The 27,933-nt window shown below is 34.5% G+C and overlaps 1 pseudogene; it reads right to left on the minus strand.

The window, feature by feature from the left end:
* LOC149555571 (beta-galactosidase-like) overlaps window positions 1–27,933 on the minus strand; it is a 43,007-nt pseudogene that overhangs the window by 10,590 nt on the left and 4,484 nt on the right.

Below are 27,933 nucleotides of genomic sequence, written 5' to 3' on the forward strand. Positions count from 1 at the left end.
ATACTTAAAAAAGAAAACACTTTACTATCATTTCTTAAAAAGCTAGAATTTGCAAGCCATCAAGAAGACCGATTGCCTAATTACTGCAAATAGTACTATATAAGCAATTTTCAAAATTCAACAGCATTGAGAAGAGGGAATGATCTATACTAGCTACTCCATGCCTCAGTCCACATTGATAGTTTGTAGGGTTTGTTAGGTACAAAGTTGTCATAGTAGAAACCGTTGCAAGTGTTAATCTGTCAACAATATTCAACAAAAGGGTTGAAGCATTGAATACTCAGATTATCAACAAGAATTATTATAGGAACATAAGATAACATGTAGACACCTCAAAAACCTGAAAGCTTACATTACATTATTTACCACTTCTTCAATTGTTTGGATAAGTGTACATTACATTAAAATACAAAAACTTAATTGCTAGGAAACTAAATATATGAAATGGATTTAGTGTAATTGCAAGGACACAAGATAATTCCAAATTGACCATGACAATTGATAGAGGCATTAGAGTCCCCAAGCCTCAAAATAGAAATGGGTCATATGAAATAGAACTCACCATAGGATCTGGCGCATCATCTTGTTTGCACATAACCTAGGGTACACCCATACCCAATCCCACAACCATTTGTGCAGCCTAGGTCATTTATGATGCCCCAGCAGGCCCAAACACTGCTTCATCAAGTTTGTATTCATTTTCTACATGTGAAGAGGATGAATTAGCAGGTTAGGGTATTCATTGATTCCATACAAATGTACACTTAAAACTCTTCTTGTTTCACTGATCTTTTGTAAGATCAGTGGCCTTAAGATAGAAAAAATTGCCTTAACAAAGATTCATGGTAACATTGTAAGAAACACACACACCTGGGACATAATAATAGGTCCACCTTGAGACTCAAGGAGCCCTTCACTCTTCATTAAGTCCACAACCTTTGATGTAAAACTTTGCATTGCCATCTGCAGTACTCATCACTTATTCAATATGAGAAACTGGATCAAATATTATGCATTAAAATCCTATTAAGATACAAGGTATTTATAAGTCTTAAAAGTGTCATCATTTCATAGAGAAGCACCTTGAAAGGCTCGTTATCTATCCTAAAGCTGATGCCAGGGACAAACTTTAACCAAACTGGAAAGCCCCTGCAAATTGATCAATAGCATTAATATCCACATTTAATCAACCATGTTGGGTGTTTGAAAGAAGAGAACCTCACATGTAATATAGATTAGTTACAGAAAATTATACCCAAAATTCCATTCGGCATAGACATAAGGACCAATTTGAAGGCTGACATATAATCCTCACGAACTTTACCAGATCAAATCTCCCCTAAAAATAGTACTGCAAAAGCAATAAAGCAATATAGAGCCAAAAATAACTTTAGTATCTTTGGAACATGCAACATACTGTGAATCTAAATGCAACCCTATACAATCGAGTAATTTTAAGAAAAACCCATGACATTCATTAGAGAGAATCTAGATTTTACTTAATAGGACTATGAGAAATGATTTGCATGCTATGGACATTGAAATTTGATGTAAATAGGAGCTCTTCGTAAACACTACGATGAGAAATAGCACATGCATTCAGTTCGGTGGAAAAGATGCCAGCAAATGGAAAGCCCTCTATCAATTCTTATATTATATAGTAGGTAGAATGACTGGCTTCTGATATATGTGCTGAGAGTGCACACTTGTGGATCCAATGAATAGATAAAAATATTGACAGAATAAACTACAAATGCTCCTCATTTATTACTGTATTCTCTTCAACATATAATGATCATTTTGATCGATTAACAGAATAAACAAACTATGCACAGTAGCTTTTTCAGATAATCATTGAGATAAACAACAAATAGAAAAAAGGGAGCATTTTGTACATCCGTGAAAGCTAGATTTCTGGCAGCAAACAAAATGCAAACTACAATGTGAGCACACAACAGAACAGATCTACATAGCTAGAAGAAACCACCTACTCAAAAGATAAGCAAGACATGCTGAACACAATGCTTTGCACAAACACACAACTATCAGAGTTAAAACCATTAAAATCTAATCTTCCATAGGCAAAACTAGACACAGAAAGTAAATCAAGATCCTTGACCTCTGACTGGTTTTTAGGGATCCATCTAAGTAGATGGAAATTTTAACAAAGGTTTTGGTATCCATTTTAAATCAAGGATTTGATAACTACCCACTAGCAATAATGGCGTTTCACCAGTTGATGACCTAGGAGAGCTAACATCCCTTCGCCGTAGCACGATTTGGATCTGTTTTCAACACCAACCCTACCCTTTGTGAAAATTCACAAAAAACCCAAATGAACCCACGTAAACAGAAATGAACCCATGTGAAAGACATAAAGTGGGAAATGTTTCTTTTGTTTTAGATGTATAAGCCCCGTGTTGGTCAAAATTTTGACCAATACGGGCATGGATTTAAAAAAACACATTTTTCTTTGCCTATTCCGACCAATTTGACTCCATCTTAATAGATGGTTGAAAATTTTGGTCTAAAAATGGGGTCAAATGTACTAGTGAGTGTCTCTATTACATTCTTTCCAATATGCATAACATTAGACAAATGCAGAATTGGGAGGTGCTCGTAGTATGACAACCTACTAAATTGTCTAGGATAGCTTTTAAGTCCTTTTGGAAGTTTCTCATCAATTCCTTGACAACCTTCATGAACATAAATTACATCATTACTAAACAAAAGATAGTATCAAAATTTTAATTTCATACAAAAACATGCATCAGATGGAATGACATTACCCTGATGATTCATTCTATTGTATTCCAACTTCCATATGTGAGGTGTCATTTTTCGTGGCTCTAATGTTGTCTCTTCTTTCCCATTGAAAAGATATTTTTTGGTAATTTGATACTTATGGTTTTTGTGGAGAAAGTGTCTATGCTCATCAAACACTTGATTTCCTAAACTTTTTTAATGACGAGATTTCATGTTTGGACCACAAATTGGACATGCAAATTTTCTATTTGTTTGAAGATCTACAAGATCATGTATAATTGGATGACATTTGTACTAGAAGATTCATATTTAAAATTATCACACACAACTAAAACATTAAAAAAAAATGTGTTATCACTATTACATACAAAGTTTTACATACGACAAAAATGTGTTAGTCTAGGGGCATCATGTATTGTCCATACAAGCATTGCATTGAATAAAAAATGTCTTTCACCAATTGGTCTAGAGATGTCATACATAGTGACTCCATTCCATAACTCCAACAACTAATCAATCAAAGGATCAATACATACATTTATGGGTAAAAGTATAGAGCTGTGTCACCTTTTAGGATACCAAAACCTATTTTGATCAAATCTCATTTCTCTTTCAAAACTCATTTTTTTTTTCAAAAACTAAAAATACCCTTTTATAGATCTCAGATTCAATATCATTATTATATAAATTTCTAAGTGTTTTGATTAGTTATAATATATTATAATTTCAAAATATTGTAAGCCAATATTTCAACGTTTCATAAGATGATCCCTCAAAAAAGGAAAAAATAGTAAATCATATGAAAAAAATAAATTTATATTTATCTCTAGGGGAGAGATTCCTCTTCATGAATATGTATTTTTTCAAAAAGTTGTAGATTTGAAAGGAAGTTTTGATAGGAGGAAACAAAATATTGGATTATGATAAGGTCACCCTTGAGTACTTATGACAAAGAAAATATACATAAAAAATAATTATTTCTTTTTTTGTTCACTAGCTATACATGTCATCTATAAGATATTTTTAAATCAGGTAAAAAAAAAATGATATTCATATAGTTGTTTGACAAGAACTACACCTTATATTTTTTACATTTAAAAAAGGGACTTCAAAATATTAAAAAACAAACAAATTTTTACTCAATTTTTTAATTATAAAAATCATAGACATAAAATTCATCCAATTTCACACATTTCATCAGTTTACATGATCTTCAACTTCTAAACACAAATACCATTTTTTTTGTCATTAAAGTTGAATAGTCACATTCTGATATCCTTTTACCCTCATATCTTTCACTTGGTACTTACCTAGTTAAATGATCATAAATGCAACATAATTATTATGGCCATTTTGATACTGCATTTATAAATTAATTTAGATGACTATTAAATGTAAAATACCTGGTACAATCATTGTGAACATTATGTGCTTCCTCTTTATGAACATCCAAGGAGGAATGTTATTATTAATAACAAAAATAGGCTAGACTGAGTAAATAGATCTCATCTCTCCAAATGGATTGACTAATAGGCCAACACTGGGGCAAACAATAAAAAAGAAATAATAATTTATGATAGAGTTTGACTGGTCTATACATGTCAATCTGAGAGCATAAGCTTGTGAAAGGCATCCGACCAATATGCTATCAAGGGATGATAGTTGTGAAATGAGGGATTACGAATGTAGCTAAAACACTCAAAACTAAATCTACAAGAAATCAAAATGATTGCAGCGATGGGAGTTATCACTTCTTGATGATACAAAGATTAGAAACGAAACCATCTTCCTAAAATAAAAATAATAATGATAATAATATATAGATTAAACAATAATAAAATCATTTCTATATTATATTTTAATTATTGGATGACTAATCAAAAACTTACTAACTGATACAAACATGAAAATATGTTGTGATGATAATCTAAGCAAGAAATGTAAATTTATACAAAATAGAATAACACACTAATGAAATGCATCATTGTGTTCCACCATGGAGTGGGCCCTTACTCCTGGCTTGCATGATGGGTAGAGAAAGCACTGTGTCTACACTATTTTAATCATGCAAAGTATCACTTTATTAAAACATAGCACATGCTGATACAATATGTTTGCTGAGAGGTTCCTTGTTGTAATCTATAGAAATGTGTGTATATCTCCCCTCAACACTATCTCACGCTACTTTTATATACAAAATATTAAAAAATTTGAAACTAATATGATATGTACTCCATATGAATGATGGTTGTTACATAAGAAATGCATAACATAAATTATGACTTGCAAATAATAGCCAATTTTCTATTATCATTCCAACTGAGTAGTGTTGTCTTCTTCAACAATTATTGCTTTACAAGTTTGAGATGGCTTAGTCATAATAGATTCTTTTTCATACAAATGATTAGCAATGGTTAACATTGGGCCAGCCATGTTTCCATATGGTTAGGGTAACTAATAATATGTAATCCCTTTATAGCTACTGATTTCCTTGAAGATGGACATATTGCAAGAGATGATGTGGCATTTAATTTTCCAACAAATTTTCATTTAACTTGGCATTTAGATTAAGAATAATATTGCATCTTTTGTGACAATAAATCTACATCTAAATTGCTTCAATAACTTTCTAATCACCATTTGTTATTATAGGAAAAAGCATAGAATGTGATAGGAAGATCTGTAGGCGAGAGGAAGAGTCATAACCCATAATCAAATACAATCACATCTTACTTATTCTAATATTTTATCTAAAAACTAGATTAAATATCACTCATAAACATTGTATCATATGCAACGTAGAAGGATAAAATGGAATAGAAAATGGGGATTGAAAGAAGTGTGAAGGATTATATGAAGGATAAAATATGGTATAATTTGGGACATAAAATGCTCTCATCATTCCCCCCAACTTAGCTTATTGCATGTCCTCGTGCAATCATTATAATTAGGTCTTTGGTTTGAGTTAAAAGCACTTGGATTTATGGCTTTAGACAATCTCCACCCTGAACCATGATAACTCATATATAAACACAAATCCCTTTCTTTGCTTCACATGATAAGCTTTCTTATGTTTTCTTATTCATAGGGATATCTCTTTCAAATTTTCATAGGTTATTTCTCTATTCTCTTTTCTTTTTCTTTTCATTTCAATTTTTTTATACCATCATGGTTCAAAAGGTTTCATATAGGAGAATTTATCTCAATTTGCACTAGAGGAGTTTAAATGGGTGAAATAGGAGAGATGAGAGATTAAGAAAAGGCTATTGTACAATGGATATAATGGATAGTATGATGGGTTTAGTAAAGGCAACAAATGGAAGATAATAGGGTGACATTCTTCCCCCCAACTTAAAGGTTGACCGTCCATGAGAAATAGGGAAAAGATAGGGAGGGGTGTTGCATAGTGATCAACATAAAGGGCAATATAAATAAAGTTAAGAGATAAAATAGGGGAAAACAAAATTTATTGTTTTACCAACATGCATGTGTAGAGAGACCAAGGCTAGAATAGAGAGTAACTCAACAACTGTGGCCACAAAAATGGAGGAATCTACAACAATGAATGAAGAGAAGCATCTATAAATGCAACACCATAAAATACCACCATTTGACTAAAATCATCAAAGAGATGACCACTCAAAGGAACTAGAAAAAATGGGACAAAGAAGGAAATATAAGGAACCACCATCATCAATTGAAGCATTGGAGATCATATAGTAGGTAGAAAATTCTACTGAAACACCTTAATTGAGTATGCAACACATACTAGGGGTAATCAAAGATTTGAGGATCACACTGAGCTGCAAAAATGAACAAAGCTATAGGAGGTGCCAAGAATGAAAGAACCACTAAAGCCAACGAGTGTTCCTAAAAAGAAGGATTAACAGAAAAACTAAGAACACCAATTATTGCATTTTTTTTTTGTTTTCAATTTTTGATAACATCAAGTGACCACTGGCAAGCCAGTTTTCAATCACTCACCACTTAATGGTGCTATAAAAACATTTTTCACCACTAAGAATTTATTTTGCAGTTAACATCCACCAGAAACTAGTTTTCAGATATTAACTAGCCAACAATGCCTCAATGTATTCATTGTTGGATCTTTTATTGCTTTTTTTTTTCCTTTTTTTTAATTACTACATATAATGACCAACTAAATAAAATCTTGACATGGATGATGAAAAATGATATCATCCAAGGCTTGATTTTTGTCCATGACCTCACATAAGGCATTATTGAAACTTGATTGTAGAAGGAACTTGAAATGATGAACAAGAATAATCTCCACAATTTTGAGAATATTGCACTAATCAACTTTGATCTATGTATCTCATGTCACTAAATTTGAAAGCTTCTTGGAGAACTTTAGAACATACTAGCACACTTGGATGAAAGAACTACTCATAATGCTCCAATAGTGAGAAAACTAGATCACTTCGCATAGAGTTGTGCTACATATCCAATCCTTGTAAAGAATGAGATCGATCCATTTTTTGAAATAATAACACCTTTATTATCAAGGATAAGGTCATAGAGTGATATACCAATGATAGTCTCTAATGTGTCCATAGAGCTTTAGAGAGGGGGAGACATAGCTCAAGAAGGAGTGTAATGATCTAAAACATCTTCAACGTCTTTCTAGATGTGTGGCTCAAAATTATCATGAATCACAAAGACCAAGTTGCATACTTTCCTCCATGTGATAAATCATTGTAGAAAATAAATCTCATCTCAAGGTGGTGAACACTCTATGCCAAAATCTGTATGTGATCTTGAAAATTGAAGCACAAGTGAAATAGACATGCACCATATAGCTAGCAAGCCCACACAATGTTAACAAAGCCAACAAAGTGTGTTAGGAAATGCTTGTGTAGAGAAGCATCATGATTTTAGCTCACCAGAGCAATAGACCTGTAACCATATTCTTGAAACCAAGCATATCAAGTGTAGTAAAGCAGTTTTATCCAATTAATAACCCTACCATTAAGTGAGTAATGCATTTATACAAATGGTGAGTAGAGTCATTAATATAAATAAACACTTGATAAAATAATAATAATGTGATTACAATGATTATACCAATGTCAATAAACATAAGAATACATACCTTGAATTGTTGAGGTGTCACATGTCAAGGTATACTAAAAAGACCAACATAAAAATCAATGAATCTTGATTGGAAATCATCCTATCACCACAAACTTGGAAAGATTCCCCACAAATTTAACTTCATGCCACAAGGTGATGAAATCATTAGAATAACCAAAGAAATTAGGCAACCCATGAGAGAGTAACACATCATTAGAATTTTGTGAGCCTTTTTGAATGATAGATAAATCAACTAGTTCAATAATTCAAAGGATGTACTCCCAAATTAACTTATGTCATAAAAGCATAGGTAATTGAAATATCCAAGGAATCAAGAAATGGATATAGTACTTGTTATCAATGAATGATCATCGTAAGATACAAGAACCAAGAATGAAAAATATATGGATATTAATACCTTGATCCTTGTTTAACAAATCATCCATAGTTTATTTGGTCACCTTAGGACGATGGAAAGAATCAACAATGAAGAATAATTATCATCTAGTTTTAACATTTTGGTTAATAATTCATAGAATCCCTTGTGCTTGATCAATTATGGGTCCCAGATCAACAAGTATGTGAGGAATGCTCATTTTAACTGTAGGCCTCCAAATCTCAGTATGTGTAAGTCCAAAAGTAGTAGACTATAGATTGTGGAGGATATGGTACCATGTTTGTGAAATATGGAATGTATATGGTTCAATATTACTTAGTGAATGATTAATATTAACACACATACTTATGAGTCGAATAATTAAAATTGGTGAAATTTGAAGTATGGGCTCATTTATGGGTATTTGGAATTCACTAAGTGGAAAAGAAGAACATAGTTAATTATAATTCAATAAGTAATATTGTTCTATTTTAAGTAAACCAAAATCACATCCCTTATATACATCAATACATTCCAATGTTGATTTATCAATTTCAAGAAAATTATTAGATTGTATAGGGATCCTTAAAAGTTTGATATTATATATATTTCTAGCGATCTTATTAAATGAAGTGTTGTATGAGGCAATATAGCTGCCTTTGGTGGATAGGGTGGAGTGCAATGTGAATGGATAATGAATATGGTATGAAGTGTGAAGGAGATAAAGTAGATGGAAATAAGAATGATAGGTGAAATGAAGATGGTAAGGATGGATATAGTAGAATATAAGAGGGATATATGGGTTGTTGTGAGCATTCTTGATTCCATTCACCATGCATAGTGATGGGGACACTACCCAAGCACAAAATGGACACAACATGAAAAGAGAAATTGTATTAACTGAAAAAATAAGCTAGTACATTTAGTATAGATAAAATAGACTTCAAAACATGCCCTAAGGGCTTACAATAGCACAAAATTGGAGATAATTTCTCCTTTTGGTACCTCTTCTCAAATTCCACTCTGAACTGCCTTTTACAATGCCAGAAATGTCCTTAAATAGACCCCGGAGAGTTAAGGACTAGGAATACATTCTAGAAAGTGCTAGTAGGCATCAACCAACCAAGTAGAAGGCTCCAGAAGCTGCGTAGAAGTTGGTCCAAATCTAGAAGAATCCAAAAATGGTAACCGAACTTTCGGGAGGCATAACTTTTGAACCGTAGCTCTGATTGATGAACCGTTTACATTTTCGGAAAGCTCTCAAAGTGCTCTATAGCCCTATGGACCAGCTTCGCTCATCTCCCATTTTTGGCCCTTTTGGAGGTCATTTAATGCCCCTAACATGACTTTGAAGCATTCTTAGGAGGTCTCCAAAAATTGAAAAACTGCGATAACTTTCAAACCATGGGGCCTTTTGACCTGATTCTTTTTCTGGAATGCTCTAAATTGCAATTACATTCATCTAGCAAATTTACACCTTCTAGTTCACCAAAATGATGGCTCAATTACATACTCCTATTTTTTTTGACATTTACATGTATCCCAACGTGTTCAAATACTCTATCCTAGAACACTAATAGTGGAACTATGAGAGTTGGAACCTTTATTTAACCCAAATGGGTATCCAGAAATGAAAACACATGAAACAAAAATTAAGTCTAAGTACATTTTTTGGGTGACACAGGATTGCCCTTATACCTCTGGATGCTCCTACATCAGACACCCAGGGTAGATTGAAAAGTGACCCTGTCACTTTATGAATGGTAGAGGAAATCCCAAATGGAAAACCTTAGCTGCTGAAATCCAAGTTGAGTCCTCTATCGGCCATCCTTTCCACTTGACCAAATACTCTTCATACTACCTATTTCTAGTACTCCTACCCACATAATGATCTAGAATGTCTTCTATCTCCTCCTTCTTAGAAGCAGGAATTGGACATGGCTCTAACATCAGTTCCTCATCTGCACCATCATCATGATACTCTATTAAGTCTGCAATGTTAAAAATAGGAGAAATGTGAATACCATCTAGCAACTCCACCACATATACATTTCCTGAGTCATGTTTCTTCAGAATTTTGTAGGGGCCAAATTTCTTCATTTTCAGCTTGTTGTAAGTACAGGCTAGAAATCTTTCTTTTCGTAAGTGTACCATGACTAGATCGCCTACTTGGAATTCCTTATGTCTTCTCCTTTGATCAGCCCTAGATTTACACTCTTGATTCATCTTGGTAATGTGTGCTTGAACCTCCTCATGTAGACTCTTGATATGTTCAACAAATTCTTCAGCTTCAGCACTTGTCCTCTCCCCTTGCTCTATCTTCCTCAATTCTGGCGCAGTCCTTGGGCTACTTCCATATACAATTTGGAATGGTGATCTACCAATACTCCTATTTACAAAGTTATTGTAAGATAACTCGGCTTGTGGTAGAATCAAATCCCACCCCTTGGGATTATCCCCAACTAAACATCTCAGAAAATTTCCCAGACTTCTGTTTACCACTTCTGTTTGGCCATCAATCTGTGGGTGATGTGTGGAACTGGATTTCAAGTCTATTCTCAACTTTTTCCATAATGTTCTCCAGAAATACCTCACAAATTTAGTGTCTCTATCAAAAACTATACTCCTTGGAAGACCATGTAGCCTTACCACCTCTCTGAAAAACAAGTCTGCAATATGGACAACATCATGAGTTTTGTGGCATGGAATGAAATGTGCCATGTTGGAGAACCTATCAAACACCACAAATACTAAGTCATTACCCCTTTGTGTCCTCAGAAATCCAAGAACAAAATCCATACTTATGTCCTCCCATGGCTTTGATGGAACAAACAATGGCTGATATAGTCCAGTATTGTGGCTAAATCCCTTGGCAACTTGACAAACCTGGCAACTCTGTACAAACTTCTTCACATCTTGTGAAATCTGAGGCCAAAAATAATGTTCTCTAAGAATGGAAATGATCTTATCTCGACCAAAATGTCCTACCATCCCTCCACTGTGTTTCTCCTTAATCAGATTTTCCCTCATGGAACTCCTTGGAATGCACAATTGGCTGCCCTTGAATAACATACCATCCTGAATCAAATAGTCTAACCACTTAGCTCTGTCTACAACAACAGGCTCTTTACAAGCTTTCCATGCTTCAACAAAATAAGGATCATCAAGGTACAGATTCTTGAGTTCATCAAACCCAACTACTTTAACCTACATTACTGTTAGCAACAACTGTCTCCTACTTAGTGCATCTGCAACCCTATTAGATTTTCCACTTCTATGCTTCAACACAAATGTATAGCTTTGCAAGAACTCTACCCACTTCATATACCTCTGATTCAATTTACCTTGGCTATTTAGGTATTGTAATGCCTGGTGATCAGTATACAAAACAAATTCCTTTGGCAACAAATAATGCCCCCATTTCTTTAAGGCTTGAACTACTGCATAGAACTCTTGATCATAAACAGAATACTTCTTCTTTGCATCATTCAATTTTTCACTAAAATATGCAATAGGCTTACCTTCTTAGCTTAATACAGTCCCAATAGTGCTGCCACTAGCATCACAATCCACTTGGAACACCTTTCTAAAATCTGGAAGTGCCAACACAGGCTATTTTGTCACCTTCTTCTTCAGCAATTCAAAACTTCTCGCAGCTGCTACAGTCCATTTGACCTCTTTTCTATCCCCTCTTATTGTGTCAGTTAGGGGTGCACATATGCCACTGAAATTCTTAATAAACTTCCTGTAAAAACTAACTAGACCATGAAATGATCTTACCTCAGTAGCAGACCTTGGAGTAGGCCATTCCAAGATGGATTTTACCTTCTTTGGATCCATTTTAAGACCTTCAGGTGATATAACAAACCCCAAATAGACTAACTCCCTTTTTGCAAAGATACACTTCTTCAAATTAATTAACAGTTTCTCTTCCCTTAACCTTTCAAGGACACTATGAATATGCAATGAATTTTCTTCGAAAGTCTTGCTGAAAATTAAAATATACTCCAAATAAGACAATAACAAAATTTCCCAAGAACTTCTTAAGTACCTCATTCATAAGCCGCATGAAGGTGCTTGGGGCGTTCGTCAATCCAAAGGGCATGACTAACCACTCATAAAGACCCTCCTTAGTCTTGAAGGCTATTTTCCACTCATCTCCTTCTCGAATCTATATCTGGTGATAACCACTCTTGAGATCTATCTTTGTGAAGTACTGAGCTCCACTCAAGCAGTCCATAAGATCATCCATTCTTGGTAAAGGAAATCGATATTTGATGGTTACCCTATTTATAGCTTGAGAGTCTGTACACATCCTCCACTCTCCATCCTTCTTTGGTGCTAGTACTGCAGGTACTACACATGGACTCAGGCTCTCTCGAATCAAGCCCTTCCTCAATAGCTCCTGAACCTGTCTATTTAGCTCCTTAGTTTCAGTAGGAGTCATCCTGTGAGTAGCCTTGTTAGGCAAACTAGCTCCTGGGATTAAATCTATCTGATGACTGATTTTCCTTACTGGTGGCAATCCTTCTGGAACATTATCAGAGATAATATCTCCAAACTCACCTGGTAAATCTGAAACTTCAAGTGGTATTTCACTACTACCTTCTTTATCTTTCCTAGGAATCAAAGCATAGCACATATGCTGATGTTTCATTCCATCTAAAAACTTTCTTTCATCAACAAGACAAATCCTAGCACTGCTACATACCTTTTCACCTTCCTTTTTCATGGGCTTCAGTTTGTGGCAAACTCCATCCTTTGTTAGAGAGTATGTTTTTGCATGACCATCATGTACTGCATGTCTATCAAACTGCCATGGTCTACCCAACAATAGATGGCAAACATCCATTGGGATAACATCACAGAGAACTTCATCATGGTAACTCCCAATTTTGAATTTCACTAGACATTGTTCACTTACCAGGACCTTATGATCATCTTTCACCCAAGCAATCTGATAGGGCTGGGGATGTTTCTCCCTCTTGAGCTTCAGCTTAGAGACCATCTCCTCTGATACCAAGTTATCAGTGCTACCACCATCAATGATCACATCACAAGATTTATCCTCACACTTGCATCTGGTACGGAACAAACTCTTCCTTTGTCCTAGTTCAATCTCACCACTTAGTAGGACCCTTTCATTTACCAAGGTCTCTCCTCTTTTTGCATCCTCTGAATGTGATGACTGTGCATCCTCATCCACATGAGCAACCCTAGCTTGACCCTCAGCTCTCCTATCTGTCCTTCCTTGTCATTGAGGGCATTCAAAGGAACGATGACCTTCTTCATTGCAATGGAAATAGGTACCATGAAAGCCTCCTCTTCCTTTTCCATGTCCTCTACCTCTTCCTCTCTAATTTCCAAAGTCTTGATCATGGGAGTGGTTGAAACCCTCATTCCTCTGGTTCCTGCTAGTACCCACATCTTCATTTTTCTTTTGGGTTTCATTTCGGCCTCTAGATGACCTACCGCTTCCCCTTCCTCCTTGACCATACCCTCTTTGTCTCCCTTCAAACCTCTTATTTAGCTTCTCTTCAACTCGTAGGGAAAACTGGCATGCCTCTTCAACGCTGGTCATTCTTACCAGACTTAATTCCTCCTGGATACTAGGTCGCAACCCACTGATATAATGAGAAACCTTCTCCTTATTTGCTTCTGCATGCCCTGCTCTAATCAAAAGTTGATAAAACTCCTCTATATATTCTTGGACTAATCTTCCTACTTGCTTTAGCCCATGCATCTTCTTAAACAAATCAAGCTCGTAGTCCACAGGAATGAACTGCTTCTTCAATTTGTCCACCATGCAATCCCACCTTGTGATCTTCTCCTTTCCTCTTCTATTTCTTTCTAGTTGAACCTTTTGCCACCAGATTTTGGCATGGCCTTTCAGTTTGGCCTTTGCAAACTTAACCCTATTTGGGTCCTTGATATCCTCATACTCAAAGTATTCTTCCAGTTCATTGATCCAGTCGATCAACTCATCTGGTTTCAAATTTCTTGAAAATACACCCACATCAATTGTAGGTCTTTTCCCAAAATTAGTAATGGCCCTAAAAATCCTTTCCTCTGTTTGATTCATAACTTCCTCATCAAATTCCCCTTTTGGTCCAATTTCTTCTTCTTCATTGTCATCCTCATTGTCATCACCTGCAACAACATTTGTTCCTCTACGGAGCTCCTCTTGCAATGCTTGTACCTGCCTTTGGAGGGCTCTAACCTCCTTAGGATTAACAACTTTAGCCCTTCCACCATGCTCTCTTCATGGAGGAATCTTCTTAACTCAAACCCACAACCACACAATCCTGGTGCAAACTGCCTCACAGTCGACACTCTGTCTACACACTCAAGAAAACCAGCTCTGATACCACTTGATGGGGACACTACCCAAGCACAGAATGGACACAACATGGAAAGGGAAATTGTATTAACTGAGAAAATAACCTAGTACATTCAGTACAGAGAAAATAGACTTCAAAACATGCCCTAAGGGCTTACAATAGCACAAAATTGGAGATAATTTCTCCTTTTGGTACCTCTTCTCAAATTCCACTCCGAATTGCCTTTTACAATGCCAGAAATGTCCTTAAATAGACCTCAGAGAGTTAAGGACTAGGAATACATTCTAGAAAGTGCTAGTAGGCATCCATCAACCAAGTAGAAGGCTCCAGAAGTTGTGTAGAAGTTGGTGCAAATCTAGAAGAATCCAAAAATGGTAATCAAACTTTCGAGAGGCATAACTTTTGAACTGTAGCTCCGATTGATGAACCGTTTACATTTCCAGAAAGATCTCAAAGAATTCTATAGCCTATGGATAGCTTCACTCATCCCCCATTTTTTGGCCCTTTTTGAGGTCATTTAATGCCCCTAACCTGACTTTGAAGCATTCTTAAGAGGTCTCAAAAAATTGAAAAATTGCGATAACTTTCAAACCATGGGGCCTTTTGACCTGATTTTTTTTTGGAATGCTCTAAATTGAAATTACATTCATCTAGCCAATTTAGACCTTCTAGCTCACCAAAATGATGGCTTAATTACATACTCTTATTTTTTTTGGCATTTACACGTATCCCAAGGTGTTCAAATACTCTATCCTAGAACACTAATAGTGGAACTATGAGAGTTGGAACCTTTATTTAACCCAAATGGGTATCCAAAAATGAAAAAACATGAAATAGAAACTAAGTCTAAGTACATTTTTTGGGTGACACAGGATTGCCCTTATACCTCTGGATGCTCCTGCATCACATAGTATGTAAAGAAATGTGTTTTGAAGAAACATGTTGGCTTTGTAATGAAATAGAGTGAGAATACATATTACCAACATAATGCATACTGTGATCTTCTTAAGTTGGTGCTTGATATTGTTCATCCATTATAAGTAGTACTTGGTCACTTCCACCCTTATCATGGTAAGGATAAAAAATAGCATGCACCTCATTCACCATGTTCTCATGATTGTTCGGGCATATACATTGGTCATCTTTCCTGTAACAATTAGAACAACAAGTGGTTAGATTTTCATCATCAAAATCACATTGTTCTAAGAATTCATTAATGATATTTTCTTTGTTAGACATAAAGATACCATTTGTACATACTTGTGATGATGGAAGATCAATATTTGTTAAGATGTAGTTATTAGGTAGAGAAGGTATTAAAATGTCACCTTTGAGATCAACGTGATTTCCTCACCAATTTCATCTTTTGTTTTTAAATTTGAAGGCGGGGGTTTAGGAGTGGTAGCCACCAGTGGGGTCAAGGGGCAATGCCCCTTGCAGGGTCCTGGGGAAACACCCAAGGTGTGCTTCCTATCATAGTACAGGGTGGGGTTGAGGGGCAGTGACCTTGATGCCAAGTACGTTTTGCCTCTTGCATTCCCTTCAAATTTTTCATTTTTGAAGCAATTTTCAACCAAATTTGATATACCTGAACAACCTTGAAAGTGCATTATTTTAAACATTTTTCTTCAAAAGTGTCTTTTCTTTACCAATATCTCACAACAACTGATGATAATATAAAATTGAATTTAGTTTCTAAAGAAACTAATGAATCTAATTTCTAAGCCTACTTGCAAACTCTAAAAAAAAACTCTAAAGCAATGCATTTATATGATTTAAACAACACAAATTAAGATCAATTACTTAAGCAAGGCTAATAGTTGCAAAAGCTTTCATCCTAATGCATTATTCCTAACTCAAATCATCAAACTAACATGCCTTTGACACCTTTCCCTAGCAATGATGCCAAAATGATAGGTCAACACTAGTGCAAATAATAATAAAGAATTAACAATTTATGATAGAGTTTGGTTGCTCTATACATGTAAATCTAGGAACATAAGCTTGCTAAAGACATCCAAGCAATATGCTATCAAGGGATGATAGTTGTGAAATGATGGATTATGAATATAGCTAAAAAAATCAAACCTAAATCTACAAGAAATCAAAATGATTACAGCAATAGTAAATGTCACTTCCAAATGATACAAAGATTAGAAACAAAAGTATCTTCCTGAAATAAACATAATAATGATAATAATCTATAGATTAAACAATATTAAAATCATTTCTATATTATATTCTAATTATTGGATGACTAGTCAAAAACTTACTAACTGATACAAACATGAAAATATGTTGTGATGATAATCTAAGCAAGAAATATAAATCTATACAAAATAGAATAACACACTAATGAAATGCATTACTATGTTTCACCATGGAGCGGGCCCATACTCCTGGCTTACATGATAGATAGAGAAAACATTGTGTCTACAATATTTTAATCATGCAAAGTATCACTTCATTCAAACATAGCACATGCTAATACAATATGTCTGCTAAGGTATTCCTCGCTGTAATATGTAGAAATGTGTATATCTCCCCTCAACGCTATCTCACGCTACTTATATATACAAACTATTAACAAATTTGTAACTACTATGATACGTACTCCATATGAATGATGGATGTTACATAACAAATGCATAATATAAATTATGAGTTGCAAAGAATATCCAATTTTCTATTATTGCTCCAGCTGATTAGTGTTTTCTTCTTCAATAGTTAGTGCTTCACAAGTTTGAGATGGCTTAGTCATGATAGATTCTATTTCATAAAAATGATCAGTAATGGTTAACATTGGACCAACCATGTTTCCATACAGGCAGGGTAAATGATAATATGTAATCCCTTTATAGCTATTAATTTCCTTGAAGATGGACATATCACAAGTGATGACATGGCATTTAATTTACCATCAAATCTACATTTAACTTGGCATTTAGATTAAGAATAATATAGCACCTTCCACGACAACAAATGTGCATTTAAATCACTTCAATAACTTTCTAATCACCACCAGTGTAATCAAAATATAATCACATCTTATTTATCATAGTATTTTATCTAATAACTAGATTAAATATCACTCATATACATCATATCATATGCAACATAGAAGGATAAAATGGAATAGAAAATGGGGATCGAAAGGAGTGTGAAGGGTTATATGAAGGATAAAATATGGTATAATTTGGAACATAAAATGCTCTCATCATTGGCACTTTCTACTACCAATGGAAGCTTCAGATTATGAGGTTCTTCTTTAAATATTGGAAACCTATCTTCTATGTCCTTAAATGCAAAACCATTTGTAGGCATTCACATAATTTCATCTTGACTTCTATTGTGTGCATGGTAATCCATAAATTGTGCCAAGCTAGTGCATGTGAATTGTTGGTGTAAATAAATATTTACTATTTACACTTTACTTAAGTCTACTTAGGTTAATGCATTATTTTATTATTTATTTAGGCGAGAAACTTAGGAATTTGTGTACTCTCATGAGTTGCCATGTTGACAAAACAAACATATGCAACTCTAATTCAGCACATGGTCTCTACAACATTGGAGTTTGCATCATTCACTGAGTTGTCATGTAGACAACATAGTTATTCACACTTTGATTTCAGCACATGTTGTCTACAACATTATTTTTCATGCTACACCATTGTAGGCTTATCCTCTCATCATCACACTTACTCCCATGCTTAATGGAGGATAACCCATATCTAGTGGACATGTGCCTAGTTGTATGACTTATCATTATGTTGACTTCTATGCATTCTAGAAGCTCTCTAGAAGCCTCTATATATAGGTACTCCTAGTGTACTTTGGCATGGAATATTGAATGAATATATTATCATTCTGATCATACTCTTTTTGGTCTACTGTTGTGCTTGTGTTTTAGTTCCTTGGTCTTGGGTGAATTTTTCTCTAAGGCAAATTCTTACATGGTATCAGAGCTTGAGGATATTCTCATCACATAGCCATTTGAGAGCATTCACGCTTCAGCACCTCAAACCAAATATGAAGAATCTAAAAAATTGGGAGCAAGAGCCAAATCTTACCTCACCATTGCATCTGGAACATTAATTTGATGAAGTTCAACTATAAATTTGCCTATGCTAAGCTAAAATTGATCGTGAGGCAATTTTTTTGCAAATCAGCATCTAAAGGCACCTATTTGTGAATCAAGTATGATCTATTTGATCTACACATTTCAATTGTTTCAAATCTAAATTTAATTCCATCTTTGCATTTTTTTCGAATTTTATCTTCGAGAATTTTATTTTTGCCTAGTTGGGCTAGTAGAGAATTTTTTTTTTTATAGAAATGGATAGTCATACCCCAAACCTACAATTTGGGAGAATATTTCTTAATCAACATCAAACTATACTAATCAACGGACATTCACATTATTCTAGCTGTGGAATCAAATTTTGGCTTCAACAAATCCAAAATCCAGTGAGCGGCCAAAATACTCTACTGGTAGCTTTGTTTTGATATTTGTTGGGCAAATGTTTTAAACAATGTATGAAATTTCCACACATAAAATGTGGGACTAAGTCCTAGAAAAATTGGCTCCTGCAAAGAAATCCTGGCACCAGATAGAGCAAGTTCCAGCGGCATAGTTCAAATCTTCTAGCACTGTCTGTGTGATAGCTCCTAGCTTGCGAAACTGAACTGGTATTCAGGGTTCCAACCACCACAAATTTAAAACTAGCATCAAAAAAGGAAATCCTACCTACCAAACAATTTTGGCCACCATCTGTGTCAAATACATTATGCCATGTAGAGTTATTTCAACTGCTTGTTTGCGTAATCCTCTGTCAAAGTCAATGATCTCTATGGTGACACGTGGAGTACAAATTATCAACCGTATTGCCAAATCATGTAGACTATACACCTATCATTGACACATCATTATACAGTTAGTGTTTTCCATAAAGTCATACTTGATTATACTTTTTCATACTACTAACATCATCATGATGACATACTAACATCAACCAAGGGTGGAGTTTTTGCTGATGTCATCAAGTTTGTGAGGCTAAATTTGTCAGCTATCTGACCATCATCCAGGGGAAAATTAGCAATATTGTGATGGCCATAGACTATCAAATTTAACCCCATCTTTTGATAATGTAACCCCTCTCCAGATTGATTTTTGATTTTTGATTTTGTAGTCTGACTTTTGGAGGCCATATCTCAGTCATCTAGACTCTAAATCAGGTGTATTTTTTTTGAAATTAGGTAGAATTTCCTAAATTTTTTAGTGGTGTAGCTCTTTTCTAGTTTTGGTGAATAGATTTGTTAGAATTTTCATCTTTTGGCAACTATGCCTATCCAATCTTATATTTGCAACTTCAAATGATCAGTACGAGCTCATCTAGACATGAAAACAAATTCTATTTTTTTGAAAGTGCATTATTTTTCATCTACTTTCTAGATCTGTAGTTAAATTGTAGGGTTTTGTGGACAAAAATCTCACTTTCAAAATTAGGTCTTTTTCTGCATTGTAATTGTAAGAATTTGGCTTAGGCCAGAATTCACCCAAGAACAAAAGAACTCAACAATAGCACACAGTAGACCAAAATAGGTAGAGTATGATCAGAATGATGATATTCATTCAATAATGGATAAAACCAACATATGTTGAGTACATTAGGAGTGACTGAATATAAAGGCCTCAAGAGAGCTTCTAGAATGCCTAGAAGTTAGCACCATGACATGTCATACAACTAGGCACATGTCCACCAGATATGGATTATCCTCCATTAAGCACGGGAATAAGTGTGATGATGTGAGGATAAGATTACAATGGTGTAGTGCGGAAATCAGTGGAGTAGACAACATGTGCTAAATGAGGAGTGCAGAAAACTGTGTTGTCACCATGACATCTAAGTAAATGATGCATACTCCTGTGTTGTAGACACCATGTGCCTAATTAGAGTTACGTAACTCAATGAGAGTTCACAAACTCCTAAGTGTCTCACCTAAAATAATAATAAAGTAATGCAAAATAATTAAATAATGCATTAACCTAAGTAAAACTTAAGTAAGTGTAATAAGTAAATACTTATTTACACCAACAGTAATACTTTGATATATCTTCAGAATTGTTGTATATCCGAGATACATTGCAATGTTCCAATTTTAAACTCCATAAGGAGGTTGTAAAAGATAAAATTAGAAGTCCACTAAGGCCAAAATTGGCAAGTGGCCATTGTAATTGCACTACATATAAAGTGCCCAAAGAAACTTTTGGGGGAGGGGGGAGGGGGGTTTCTTGATTTAGTGAAAAAGGGGGGTGTTCTTGGTGTTGTGTTCCTCTCTTTTTTGTAGTTTTCTTTCATTTCTTTGCATCATGGGACATTTTAAGTTTTCAAAATTAACTCCACATAAATATGCTACATGGTCCATTAAAATGTGGTGTCATTTAATGCATAAAGGAGTTTCTCAATATGTAGATGGTACCCTTCCTAAAATAATATGTGATCAAGTATCTACCAGTGAAATCATTGATTAGTAAATAATGGATAGGAAAGCCTTAGGTGATATTCATTTTGGGGTTGATGACAAGATCATGTATTAAATTCAAAAGTCTTGTACATCCAAGGAAGCTTGGGATACCCTCTAAACTCTATATGGTAAAGTGTTTAAAGAGTATGTTTTCAAAATTGAAGATGAGCTTGTCTCCTTAGATCCTAAGTCATTTGATTCCATACAAGATTTCATAATTAAGGTGAATGAACTAAGGATGAAGCTTACTGATTGTGGGAGTCTTATCAAAGATGACAGATCGATATATCTCATTCATAACAAGCTGCCATCTGAGTACTCCACATTTGTTTCTACTTATAACACCTCAAAGACTACTTTAGGGTCTACTTATCAGAAAGTATCTTTTGATGATTATGCTGATCTATTGGATAAAGAAGAAAAGAAGTTGAAATCAATGAGGATTCTCAATTTGCCAAAGTCTAAGGCATTGGTGGCAAATAATGAGGGTTCTCAAAATTTAGCTGGACAATCTTCAAATAAAAGAAAGGGAAAGAATAAGAAATGGAAGAATAATAAATTAGAGAATGCATAAAAGAAAACACCACAATCAAATCAACAAGGTAAATCTTCCTCAAATTCAAATAAGAAGGGAGACAATAACAAGGACAAGAAAAAGTGTGCTTATTATAAGAAATTGGGTCATGAAGAACATGAGTGTTATCATAAAAAGATTGATGAGTTGACTACCATCATGAAGAAGCATAATGTTCCACTGCCTAATACTTACAAGGAGAAAGGATCTTCTTTAGATTCAAAGGGCAAAGGGCAAGCACTCATGGAAAATTCAAATTCTTCAACAGAATGGATCCTTGACTCTGATGCCTCATATCATATGGGTTATTCAAAAGGGGATTTTTCTTTATTGAAGTAGTCTAAGGTACTACACATCTTTGTGGGAGATGATACAAAAATGAAAGTTGAAGGAAAAGAAAACATGGAGATGGAAAATGGAGAGTTCAAAGATGTTCTCTATGTTCCTAACCCAAGTTCTAATCTTCTCTCAATTTACCAAATCACTCACCTTAGAGATGGTCATAAAGTTGTGTTCCTTCTAAAAGATGATTTAATGGTTATAGTGGGCAAAGTTAATCATGACAAAAGGGTGTATTCTTTTTCCCACTTTGTGCCCAAGTCTCCTTCACAAGCCTTGTTGACATAATCAAATTCTCAAATCAAATTATGGCATGAGTGGTTTTGTCATCTTGCCTTTTGCTATCTTCAACAACTTTTCTCAAACAAAATAGTCAAAGGTCTACTTAGAATCAACTTTTCCACAATTGAATGTTCAACAGGTTCAGTGGATATGAATCTAGAGGAGAAGTTACATAAAGGGAAGTTTTCAAGAGCACCAGTTGTTCTTTAATTGGTTCACATGGTACTAATAGGTCCTTTTTCAGTGACATCAGTTAGCTAGGGTCACTACATACTTACTTTCATTGATGACTTTTCAAGGTACACTTGGGTCTACTTTCTTCATCACAAGAATGAAGTGTTGGATAAGTTTCTCACCTTCAAGACTCATGTTGAATAGAAATTAAGGAAAACCATCGAAGTTATAAGGATGGACAATGAAAATTGATATGTGAAAAAAAGACTTAAGGACTTTTGCAAACTTGAGGGAATCAATCTTCAAAATCCATCAACATTTAGTCCACACAAGACAGATGTTGCACCATTGAGGCTCCAAGCTCTTAAGTCCATGGCAAGTTGCATGATACAAGCCAAGTCTCTAGATCCATCACTTGAAGTCGAAGAAATTAGTGATGCCAATCACATACTTGATAGGTCTCCTCAACCTGCCTTACATGGAAAGAATCCTTTTGAGGCATGGTGTGGCAGAAAACTAGTTGTGACACACTTCAAAGTCTTTGGTTGTCCTGCATGAGAAAATAGATCTTCCAGGGGATGCAAGGCATAGTCACCTTGGCCTTGTACCTTCATCGGATATGAAGACAGTGTGAAGGCATCCAGACTTATGGATCCTGAGTCACATGAGATATTTGTGGAGAAGGATGTACACTTTGAGGAAAGTTCACCTAGCTTATCCTCTACTCCTCTCCACACATTATAAATTATGGAAACTAATAGTGACATAAGCGATAGTGCTTCAAAAAATTTAGACACATGGGGTTCTATTGATAGTTGTAGTGAGAGGTCACATCATCAGTATAGTCCACATGCATATATCACCATAATAATAGGTCCAACAAAGCAAGATACACCTAGCCTTCCAGCTCCAACAATAGAGGATGACTACATAGTAGATATTTCAAGTTTTTTTGTGGAGTCATATATAGCATATTTGGGGTACATCATTAATGATGTATATCTTCTCTTTGATGGAGAAGATCCTTCTACAATTGTTGCGAGGGCTCACTCTGACCCTCATGTCCATTCTCTACATGATCGATCTTCAAAAGTTGATGTGATTGTGGATACTTATGTACAATAGTTGTAGGAGGTCTCTTTATTAGTAGAGGAGACAATACATTCTTTGGGACAGGTTCTTGATTCATCCTTCATAGGGACATTTGAATAGGTTTTAAAGGCATCAATGATCATTGAGGTTCCTTCCAAACACAACGGAAGCATCTCATTTTTACCTATGGTATTGTTTCTTCCAAAGGGGAGGAACACTATTCTGCAGTCTTGGATCAGCTTCTACATCAGAGCAGGTTAAAAGCACAAACCTGTGTCACCTTTTATAAAGAAATGAGATATCAGAATGTGATAGTTCAACATTAATGACAAAAAAATGGTATTTGAGTTTAGAATATGAAGATGATGCAAACTGATGAAATGTGTAGAATTGGATGAATTTTATGCCTATAATTTTAATTATTTTTTTGAGTAAGAATTTATTCATTATATTTTATTTTGAAGTCCCTTTCTTAACTATAAAAAATATAGGGTGTAGTTCCCATCAAACAAGTATATGCAAATCATCTTATTTTGTTCTAATTTGAAAATATCTTATAGATGACATGTATAGATAGGGAGAAAAAAAGAAATGATTATTTTTTATGTACATTTTCTTTGTTATAAGTAATCAAGTTCAACCTTATTAGAATCCAACAGTTTTTTCCTCCCATCAAAACTTCCCTATCAAATCTATACCTTCTTGAAAAAAAATTACATATTCATGAAGAGGATTTTCTCCTCTAGAGATAAATATGATTTTTTAATTTTTTTGATATGAAAATACTATTTTTTTCCTTTTTTGAGGGAACATCTTTTGAAATTTTGAAATATTGACTTATAATATTTTGAGATTATAACATATTATAACTAATCAAAACACTCAAAAATTTATATAATGATGATATTGAATCTGAAATCTATAAAAGGCTATTTTTAGTTTTTTTTTAAAAAAGAGTTTTGATGGAGAAATGAGATTTGACCAAAATAGGTTTTGGTATCCTAAATGATGACATAGACTTGTGCTTTTACCTAGCAGTCACTGGTCGACATTCTTCTTTGGGGGGGGAGCCTATCCCATCTTTGTTCCTCTTCTCATTTTTCTCCTTTGTATATACTTGATGTATGTTATAATGGAGTGGTCTTGATTACTCCATCCATCCATGCATCTAGTTTATTCATATCTCTTTTTGAGGGAGGGTTTTTCCCATGAAGTTTTCCCTCTTTCTACTTTATGAGAGATTACATTTCATTATGTACATGGGTACCTAACATGGCCTAGTAGCCGAGACCCATCATGCATTTCATCCTAAATTTTGTGAGATTAAGTGCATTCCTCTAAGTTTCAATTAAGAGGGGGTGTTGGTGTAAGTAAGTATTTATTATTTACACTTTACTTAAGTTTACTTCTTTTAATTCATTATTTTATCATTTATTTAGGTGAGACACTTAGGAGTTTGTGTACTCTCATGAGTTGTCATTGTTGGATACAATTGTCTAATTGTGTGTTGTCTTTGATGTTACACAAATGTCATATCAGTTGGTAGTCTGTGCTTACCAAGCTCACTTGGTCAGCAAGGCAATTTCCTTTATCTACCGAACATTCCTTGATATTACTTTGTGAAGATAGTGTCTACCAAGCTCACTCAGGTGTAGAAGGAATTATGGCAGAAAGCAGTATTAACCAAGTTCTCATGGTTAACAAATGAAAGTTAGTCAGAGTAAGTGTTCACCGAGTTCACTCAATTTTCAAAGGATTTTGCAAGTTTGCAGTGTTAACCAAGCTTCTATTGGTTAACATAGGAAATCATTTTAGGATCATTGTTTACCAAGCAGGGTCAGCCAATGAAAGATTTTGTTAATTTTTGTATATGAAATTTAATTATTTCAAGTATCGATTCCAACTAATTGTGGTAATGATTATTGGTCATTGTAATTTGTAATTGAGCTGACATGATAATATGAATGGTATAAATGTAAGGTCAAGTTGAGATTCTAAATGTATGTGAGAATATGCAAGTGTATTGATTGATTGAGAAGGCAAGTGTGAGTGAACTTGAAGGATGCTCAGATATCCTTGACGAGCAGCAAAGTAATATTCGACCAGGAAGGATCTAGCATGAAGCAGAATAGAGATCTATAATTAACAATTTAGTTTCATGTCATTCAAGTCATTTTATTGTTACTTTCTTACCATTTTAGTAGTGATTCCAAAATCTCTTAGCAGAGTTTGTTTAATAGCCAATTGTAAATCCTCTAACAAGGTGACAGTTCTATTAAATTATTTTAAGACATCTTGCAAAGCCACTCCTAATAGGGTGATTAAATCCTCTAACAAGGTCACACTTAATAGTGTGTTTTGTAATCTTTAACTAGGTTGGCTCCTAATAGGGCTCACTTCAAAAGAGTGAAAATGAATAACTAGTTACATTGGTGGTTTTTCCCATGTTCGGTTTCCATGTTAAATCATGGTGTCTCATGTATTTATGCTATTTCTTTTATGCTTGCAAGTTAATCATTGTGAATGTTAAGATTAGTAATAAGTTAATTACATTGCTTTTACCAAGTTACATCAATTTTTGTGTGTTTACTGAATGACAACAACAATCAATTTTATTATTAACATCCAAGGGATCTGAAATATTTTTGTGGTAATTGACTCACAAACCCCCACCCCCCCAAAAAAAAAAAAAAAATTACTCCATCTATATTTCCAACAATTGGAATCAAAGATTTTGGTGCTTGCAGGAAAGGTTTCAAGGACCTAAGCTAAAGATTAGGATTTCTTACAAGATAGAAATTCTAAGACTTAACAGAGACAACTTTTCAACATGGCAGGGACTCATGAAACTTCATTTGGCTTCCATTGGTGATTTAGGATTGAAATACCTTGATGAAGAATAAACAACTCCCATTGGTACACTATCTGTTGGAGACATTGTTGAGAAAAGAATCACAACACCATGATGATAGATATTGCATATGCTCTTAGCTATGAAGAATTTGATGATATCAAGGACTACAAAACTACTTTTGAAATATGGAACAAGCTAAAGGACATCTATGGTGGTGATGACAATGTGAGGAGAGCCAAAGTAGAAAGCCTTAGAGGACAATTTGATCAAATGAGAATGATAGAAGATGAAAACATTACCAAATATGTTGAAAGGATCAAAGTAAGTGTCAGTGCAATCAAAGCTTCTAGAGGAGAGATCAAGGAAGAAACTATTGTAAGTAAAGTTCTTAGAACATTGCTTCCTATCTATGCAATTAGAGTATCTTCTATTCAAGAAAGGAGGTGTGAGACAAATCATAAGATAACTTTGGATACCTTAGTAGGAAGATTGACAATCTTTGAGCTAGATAACTTTAACAATTATGTTTCAGCTTCCAAGAATATTGAATATACATTTGAGGCCAAGCTTTCACTTAAGGAAAAAGGCAAGAAAATAAAGGATACTTAGTTAGAAAATGAAGAAGAATTAGAAGAAAGTTCTAACAATGATCTTGAAGTTGTTGAAGCTCTACTTGCAAAGAAATATTCTAGAGGTAGAGGAAAATACAAAGGTAAAGTTCTCCTAATCTATTTTTCATGTGAAGAAATTGGTCATATTATTGCCAGTGCCCAAGGAAAGAAAGCAAGGATGGCAAGTGCAATGGCAAGAAGGATTTCAAATCATTCAAGGACAAAGGTAAGAAGACATTTTTTATGGCTAAAGATTCTAATAATAGTGAAGATGAAATAGTTTACATTGCTGTGAAAGATGAATCTGATGATGATGAAGGAGATAAGATGGAACTTATCTCTCATGTGAGAAAAAATGATACATGGATTATAGATAGTGGATATTCACATCATATGACTGGTGACAAAACAAATTTTGAACACTTTGAAGATTATGATGGTGGTAGTGTAAGGTTTGGAAACAATGAACCTTGTTGCATAAAAGGGAAAGGTCAAATCTCATTAACCAAAGAACTTGTATGTGACAATGCCTATTGGGTTGAAGGACTAAAACATAATCTGCTGAGTGTGGCATAGCTAATCAACATTGGATTCAAGGTGGAATTCATGCATGGCAAGGCAAAACTACTAGATGACAAAGGAAAACTGATTGGATTAGGCAAACAAACAAAAGGTAACCTATTTTATCTTGATCTTGGTGAGTGCTCATGTTTTATTGCTCAAGTTGAAGAAAGTTGGTTATGGCACAAAAGGTTATGTCATGTAAATTTTGATAACATGGTGAAAATAAGAAAATTTAGGAAAGTAAGAGGCATTCTTAGTTTGAAGATACCTGAAGTTGGTCTATGCAAGAATTGTCAGATTGGCAAAATGAGAAAGACCAATTTTAAAAGAAAAAACTA

Source organism: Cupressus sempervirens, chromosome 5 (assembly GCF_028749045.1).
Source record: "Cupressus sempervirens isolate cs-2001-9-10 chromosome 5, ASM2874904v1, whole genome shotgun sequence".
Taxonomy (NCBI): Eukaryota; Viridiplantae; Streptophyta; class Pinopsida; order Cupressales; family Cupressaceae; genus Cupressus; species Cupressus sempervirens.